We start from the raw sequence: 7,391 nt of genomic DNA, 5'->3' as shown, positions 1-7,391 counted from the left end.
TCAGTGGGTAAGAGCACCTGACTGCTCTTCCGAAGGTCCGGAGTTCAAATCCCAGCAACCACATGGTGGCTCACAACCATCTGTAACAAGATCTGACGCCCTCTTCTGGAGTGTCTGAAGACAGCTATAGTGTACTTACATATAATAAATAAATAAATCTTTAAAAAAAAAACTTATAAACATAAAAAAATGTATGAACACGCACATGCCAGCACTGAGGAGGCAGAGGCAGGCCGATTTCTGGATTGGAGGACAACCTCATCTACATAAAGAAACCCTGTCTCAAAAAAAAAAAAAAAAAAAGTAAAAAAAAAATAAATACACACAGAGAGAGAGAGAGAGAGAGAGAGAGAGAGAGAGATCTTTAAGTTCGAGGACAGCCAGGGACCCTATCTCCAAAAATTAAAAATAAAATTAAAACAATTAAAAATGTGTGTGTGTGTGTGTGTGTGTGTAAGTCCTGCCCTATTTTAAATGCAGAATAAGAGCGGCCACCTGATAGATCTCAGCACTCAGGATGCACAGTACTATTTCTTGAGACCCGATCTGGCACCTGCAAAGTCACCAGAAGACAAGAGGATCCTGTAGTTTTGAGCAGAAAACAAGAGGCTCCGACTTGTGTGAGGCACGAGACTCACCTGTTGCCAGACTTAACTGTGATCATCACCTTGAGCACTTTAGCTCACCTTATGGCTCCTTACCTCCTCCAGCTCAACAGTACACAGAAGCCCAAACCACTCTCACAGAAAAGCAATGTGGCTCTGGCTGGCCTGCAGTTCACTCTATCTGCCAGGGCCACAGTCTTCCTCCAGCACCTATAATCTTCACTGGATCCTCTCTGCGTCTAACAGCAACGCCCTGCACAGTCCAACTCCAGCTCTCCCCACGTGCAGGCCTGTCTGTCCACATCCCACCACACCTTTCTCGTTCCAGGCTCCCTGCAAGTTCTGGAAAGGCGGGATCCTCCTCTCACTTCAAGGTCTTGACAAATCCTGTCCCCTCAACCTGGAATGTTCTTTTCACTCCTGCCTGCTCACCCTCTTTTCACACCACCCTCTTCTCAGTCCTGCCCTCAGCAAAGCCAGCTTTGAATCTCCCCCTGGGAACCATCTCTGCACTGCTCCACTACTCCTCCGGAGTAGATTTTACCTGTGTATAAGGTTTTTTGGTTTTTTGACACATGGCCTCACTAGCTTTGGATGGCTCTGCCTCCTAAGTGCTAGGACTAAAGGTCCGTGCTCTATCACACGCCTTATGCGCGGCTATTAAGACCTATCTCCTCTGTATCTGTCTGGAAGCTCTGACAGCAGAGTCCCTGCCTGCTTCCTAAGCCCATAGTATCCGCCACAGAGCATGCCCTGTATGAACAAGTATCACCAGACTTCAAAACTATTTCCCACTTTTCCACAGTGCAGCCGACTACAAGCCTGGCCTTTGGCACCCCTAAAACATGTCTTCTTCTCTCATCAGGCCCTCAAATAATGAGGCTTCCATTGAATAAAAAGTTCTGTTTCCTCCAATCCCACCGACTTGCCAAGACCCAAACTCAAGTTTTCTTCCCTCCAGGATACTTTCCTCCTCTTTCTGTTTTTTACCAGTTCTATACAACTTTGTCTTTCCCCTGTGACTTACCTTCCCACCATCAATGTGAACTTCCAGGGCTGGGCTATTCACACCCGACCATTCCATTCCTGGGGCACCGCTAAGTACTGAGCAGACAATTTTCCCCCTGAGAACATTTTTCCTCTGAAAAGAACACTAGCTTCCCTCTTATGCCTCATAGGTGATTCAGTCTGCCTTATAAGAGACTCTGTCCACCAGTTCCTTTTCGGGGATTTTGCTTAACCTCCCCCAACCCCAATCTAGTGACATGTTTTTAGCTGCCTGTATTCATGTTCCATCCACTTCCTACAATGACCCCCGTGTCCTCTGTGACCGGCCCCTGCCTGCAGTGGGCACCCCTTCCGCCCTGAAAACTGTAATCCCCTCTATTCGCATACAGGCGTAAACACTCAGCGGAGACTGCACACACACACACACACACACACACACACACCCCAACCCAGAGCCTCACCTGAGGCATTCTAGTCTATCACTGTCCACCTTCTCACAAGTGACCAGGACTCGCTGGGACTCCCACCCAAGAAGGACCCGAATGTACAACACTTCTCCCTTCTGCCACTGAGTTCCCCGTCTGGGCCCCCTCGCCCTCCTTCTTCTTCCAAAGACACCAACCCTAGGCCCGGAGATGCGGAGAGCCCGCACCCAGGCCGGTTGCAGGTCCGACGCCACAGTCTAGGCCCCCGCGCCGCCCCCATCCTTCCCCGGCGGCCACTGCAGTGTCAGCTCCCCGCAGGGCTATCGCTCACTGACCCGGGAAGGTGTCTCAGGAGGCGGCGGCGGCGGCGGCGGCGGGTGCGGAGGCAGGAAGCCTGGTAGACGTTAACCGCTCAGCGCGCCATCCCTCCCGGACCTAAGCTCCGGCCTCTCGGCTTCCTCGACCCCTGCGCCCAGAGCGAGTCACGTGCCAGCCGGAGCAGTCAGCTGACCGCGGCGCACGCCGCTCCGCCCACGCGCGCGCACCACGGCGCGCAATCACGACGCGGCCGGGCCTCCGGAGTGGGCGGGGCTGAGAGAGCGCGCAGAGCGGACTTCCGGGTGGGCGGAGCTTGCCGCTCCTCCCGAGGCACCTGCGGTGGCTGGCCAGCCACCAGAACCGTGCTCTCCCACCCCAAAATTACCCACCGGGTTCAGCCATTCAGACTCCCCCAAGCTCCTGCACTGACTTCTGCACTCCAAGTTTTGACAGTCCAGGTTTCAGGAAAATTCTTTTCTAATAACCCACTTCAGTCGTTTCATATTTTTCATCCAATCTGGTATCGCTTTGTTCCATAAAGTGATAAAGTGTTCAGGTTTAGTTACTCAGCACCAAACATTGTTAATCAGTTTTTTTTTAGAATTAACTAGTGGAGTAACCCCTTGCCAGGAACTCCATGTCTGGTTTAGGAGTACCAAAATGGATACAGGAAGTCAAGAAAGGTTTATGGGCAGGGAAACCATCAGCCCTGGGTTCCAGACAAATAGATATCGACCTGCTCTCTCAAACCGTGCACATCTCATTGGTTGGGAAGTTAGGTGGTGCATATCTCAGCATTTTAGGTTGCATAGAGGATTGGGGGAATTGTCTATTTTAATCGTTTTTAAATTTACAGCTTATCAAAGTGAAGCTCCAGAAGTTATGGTTCTGTTTGCACAATGAATGGGCACTCCTGGCTGTTCTTACTAGCAAGTGGAATAATAGATTTTCATTGTCAACTTGATTGGCTTTAGAATTGCTAGGAGACAAGCCTCTGGGAGGGAGTTTCCAGCCAGGTTTAACGTAGGACATTCACCTGGAATATGGGCAGCAACATCTTGAATGATAGGAGCCAACACAGAGTGTTTTTTTTCAAGGCTTAGAGAGATGGCTCCAAGGTTAAGAACACATACTGCTCTCACAGAGGATCTGAATTCCTTACTATCACCCACCTGGAGTGCCTGCCTTGTGACTCCAGCTACCTCCAGGAGATGGCTTCATCTGGCCTCCTGCAGAACCTGTAATCATATGCACTCCCAGAAAGACAAACACTCATACACATAAATACAAATAAAATAAATCTTTTTTTAAAAATGATAAATAGGATCTAGAGAGAGAAGGTTCAACAGGTGACGGGGCACTAGCCACCAAGCCTGATGGCCTGAGTTGTATCCCCAGAACCCACATAGTGGATTCTGCAAGATAGCCTCCCATCTCCACATGCAAGCTGTAGCACCCAGAAATAAATAAGTGTAATAAAATTGTTAAATAAATAATCCATTTTAAAGGAGAAAGCTAAGCATCAACATTCATCTCTCTCTGCTTCCTGACTACCAACACAATGTAACCAGGGCTCTCAGACTCTTCAGAGCTAGTTACTCTCACCACCCTGCCAAACTGTGAGTCAAAAGAAACCTTTCTGTATTCATTGCTTTCCTAATGCTGTGATAAAACACACTCCAGAGAGTCCATTGCCATCACAGCAGGGAAGTGTGGCTGCAGACAGACTTAGCAATCAATAGCTGAGCGCTCAAACCAAACAAATCAAACCAGGAGCAGGAAGCAGAAAGCAAAGGGAAAATGGTATGAGTCTTCGCCCCTTACGGTGACATACTTCCTCCAGCGAGGCCACAGCCGCTAAATTTCCTCAAACAGTCCCACCAAACAGGGACCAAGTATTCGAATTCCTAAGGCTCTGCAGGATGCCTCATTCACCAAACCACAGCTTCCTTCCTTGTTTTTGTCGAGTATTTCATAGCAACAACAACAACAACAACAAAAAAGGCAAGTAATACACAAAATTGTTAGCAAGGAACGGGTTCTTCAGAACGGGTTCTTCAGTCTAATAAACCCGTTTCTTAAGCCTTTGAAATTGGTTTGAAGGATCTGTGTGTGAGAGTTTGGCACTGTGGCCTAGAGCAGCTCTGGGATGCTGTATGGACAGTTTAATGAGCCATAATGAGTGGGGTCCCGAAGACCAGAATGCCCACAGGAATAAAGGAAGTCTGGACTCACTAGGTTTCTGAAGGAAACAATGATTTCACTGGGAATCAGACTAGAAGTCCTTTGTATCCGATTCTGGAAAAGAATTTGGCTGCATTCTAGCTCTGTCCTGAAATCTTAAGTTTCAAGTTTTAAGGTACAGGTCAAAGTGGTGGACTAAGTTATTTGGCAAGGGATTTCATGACGGTATAACATCCAGCCTGTAGAATGGTTACTGCTTGCTGAACTCAGCTTTTAATCAGGAAGAAGAAATTTATGAAATATGCACTTTGATTGAAGGATCTTGAACACACTTCAAACAACAGATAAGGTAGATGCAGAGAAAGCAGATATTCCATTGATACCTCGTTTACAAAAATACAAATTGAAGGAACTCTGGCCAGTCCCACTCCCCCCCCCATGGTGACCATGGCGACCAAGGTGAGTGTGGCTCTGACAGACCTTGCCTTTATCCCCAATTCCCTGCTAAAATCTATTAGATTACATTCTTGAAGCCAGCCACTAGGGTCTAGTCCCTATTTGGCCAATTCCTCCTCCAGAGGCTGACTACCAAGGTCCAGCAGAGGTTCTGAAGTATTGAAGTCCAGCAATCAAAAGCCCTAACAAATAAAGGGTGAGGGGAGCAGGGCATGGTGGTGCATACTTGTAATCCCAGCTTTTGGGAGGCAGAGATGGTCAGATCTCTGTGAGTTCTAGGTTGGCCTGATCTACACAGCAAGTTCCTAGACCAGGTGAAGCTACACAGTGAACACTGTCTTAAAAGGGGGTGTGGTGGGCAAAATGGATAACAGGGTAAAAGTACTTGCCACCAAGCTTGATAACCTGCTTTTAACTGCCCGGACCCCCTGGTCCAAGGAGAAAACTGACCCCCTCAAGTCTTCCTCTGATCTCCACTGCACACATGTGTACATGATGAGAGTACACATGTGCAAAGTAAGTAAGTAATTATAAATTTTAAAACTTTTAATTTTAGCTTAGTTATATCAGCTAGGCAAGGTGGTTCATACCTGTAATCCCAGCACTAGGATACTAAGGCAGGAGGATTGCTGTGAGTTTGAGAGTAGCCCTAACTATATATCAAGGCCCTATCAGAAAAAAACTAAAACCTAAATAATAAATAACTACATAGGTAGGTAGGTAGGTAGATAGATAGATAGATAGATAGATAGATAGATAGATAGATGAAATGTCACACTTAGGTACCCTGACACCTGTCTTTTATAGCACTTGGGAGGCTGAGGCAGAAGGATCACAAGTTTTAAGCCAGCCTCGGCAGCTATGCGACTATGTCTCAAAAAAAAAAAAGGAAAAAGCTGGGCTTAGTGATAGAGCTACTATAAAGGCTAAGGCAGGAAGAATGGGATTTCAAGACCTGCCAAGACTACAGAGACAGTGCAAGGCCAACCTAGGCAACTTAGTGAGATACTGATTGAATATATAATAAAAGGTGAAACAAATGTTTGACTCTGGATATAGCTCTGTAGCAGAGCATCTTCACAGGCCCTGGATGATTCAACCCTCAGCACACCAAACAAACAAACAAACAAACAAGTCTTTGCAACATCAAAAGATAAATTGCCAGGTTTTTAGTTTGTTGACTATGTTTTAAGAAGTAAGTGTTCTATACATAGAGCTATTATCTTTTTTGTTTTGTTTTGTTTTGCAGTTGTTATTGTTGTTTATTTGTTTGAGGCAGAAAGTCATATTATAACAGGCTTACCCAGAACTCACTATGTAGCTAGCTCTGGCTGGCCTTGAAATTGTGGCACTGTTCTGTGTTTGTCTTCCTAGTGCTGGGGTCTTCTCACCTCTTTCCAGTCCTTGTCACAGAAATATCATTTGTTTGTTTGTCCGTTTATTTGTTTGTTTTTTGAGTTCCGATTTCTTTGGGTGTCCTGGAACTCACACTGTAGACCAGGCTGACCTCAAACTCAGAGATCTGCCTGTCTCTGCCTCAGTGCTGACACTAAGGGTGTGTGCCACCACACCCAGCTAGAACTGGCAACTCTTCAGATGCTGAAAGGATTGTCATTTAGCATGCAGAAGTATTACCATGAAGTCATGCACTTTAAGCAGTCCTTCTAGAAGGCTTCTATCTGGGTTTCAGCTAGACACCTAAAGATGGCTTTCTGGCCTTCAAGCATCTTGCTCCTGTAAAGTGGTTTGGATGCTTGTCTCCATGACAGCTTAGAGTGCACAACTTTCTTCTCTTCTGTATTCTTTTCCTCCAGGTAGCTGCTGAAGTTTACAGGTTGCCTGTTGTGGTAGTTTGAATAAGAATACCTGCCATAAGTTCATACGGTTGAATGCTTAGTTACTAGGTGTGGCCTTGTTGATGGAAGTGTTTCACTGAGGGTGGATTTTGAGGTTTCACAAGCGCACACTGGGCCCAATCTCTTTTGAGTCAATTTTAAAGTCTTCTATTAATGACATAAAAAACCTCAAGTGCATCCTAATTTCCCCTGTATCATCTGTCACCCATGAATGGACATCAAAATTCTAGTGCAAGTGTTATGATCTAAGGAACTGTCACCATGAAGTCACACCATGCAACAGATCTCAGTTTGGAGGTTTATTGGGGAGGGGGTATACAGAGGCTGCCTCTGGGCAAGGGTGGAGGTAAGAAGAGAACAGGAGAGGCGGGATGGGCCTTTTACAAGTGGTTGTAGCGCATGCGCATCTGGGAGGATATTAAACTGGTGACAGAGGGAAAGTGTCACATCTTGGTAGCTAGTGATGAGATGCCTGCAGTCAGTACTGAAAGGGCAGAAAAGGGACAGAGGAACAGGAATCGCAACATCTCCCTTTTTTG

The 7,391-nt window shown here is 46.6% G+C and overlaps 1 protein-coding gene across 1 annotated transcript in view; it reads right to left on the bottom strand.

Moving 5' to 3' along the window:
- The window catches only part of Atp6v1c1 (ATPase H+ transporting V1 subunit C1), a 32,348-nt gene extending 29,786 nt beyond the window's left edge, over positions 1-2,562 (bottom strand). The window contains exon 1 of the mRNA XM_021216535.1: positions 2,374-2,562. The gene's annotated coding sequence lies outside the window, so the exon portion shown is untranslated. The remainder of the gene's footprint in view (positions 1-2,373) is intronic.
- Positions 2,563-7,391: the final 4,829 nt, after the last annotated feature.

This window comes from Mus pahari, chromosome 17 (assembly GCF_900095145.1).
Source record: "Mus pahari chromosome 17, PAHARI_EIJ_v1.1, whole genome shotgun sequence".
Taxonomy (NCBI): domain Eukaryota; kingdom Metazoa; phylum Chordata; class Mammalia; order Rodentia; family Muridae; genus Mus; species Mus pahari.
This window is presented reverse-complemented; position numbering and strand designations above follow the sequence as displayed.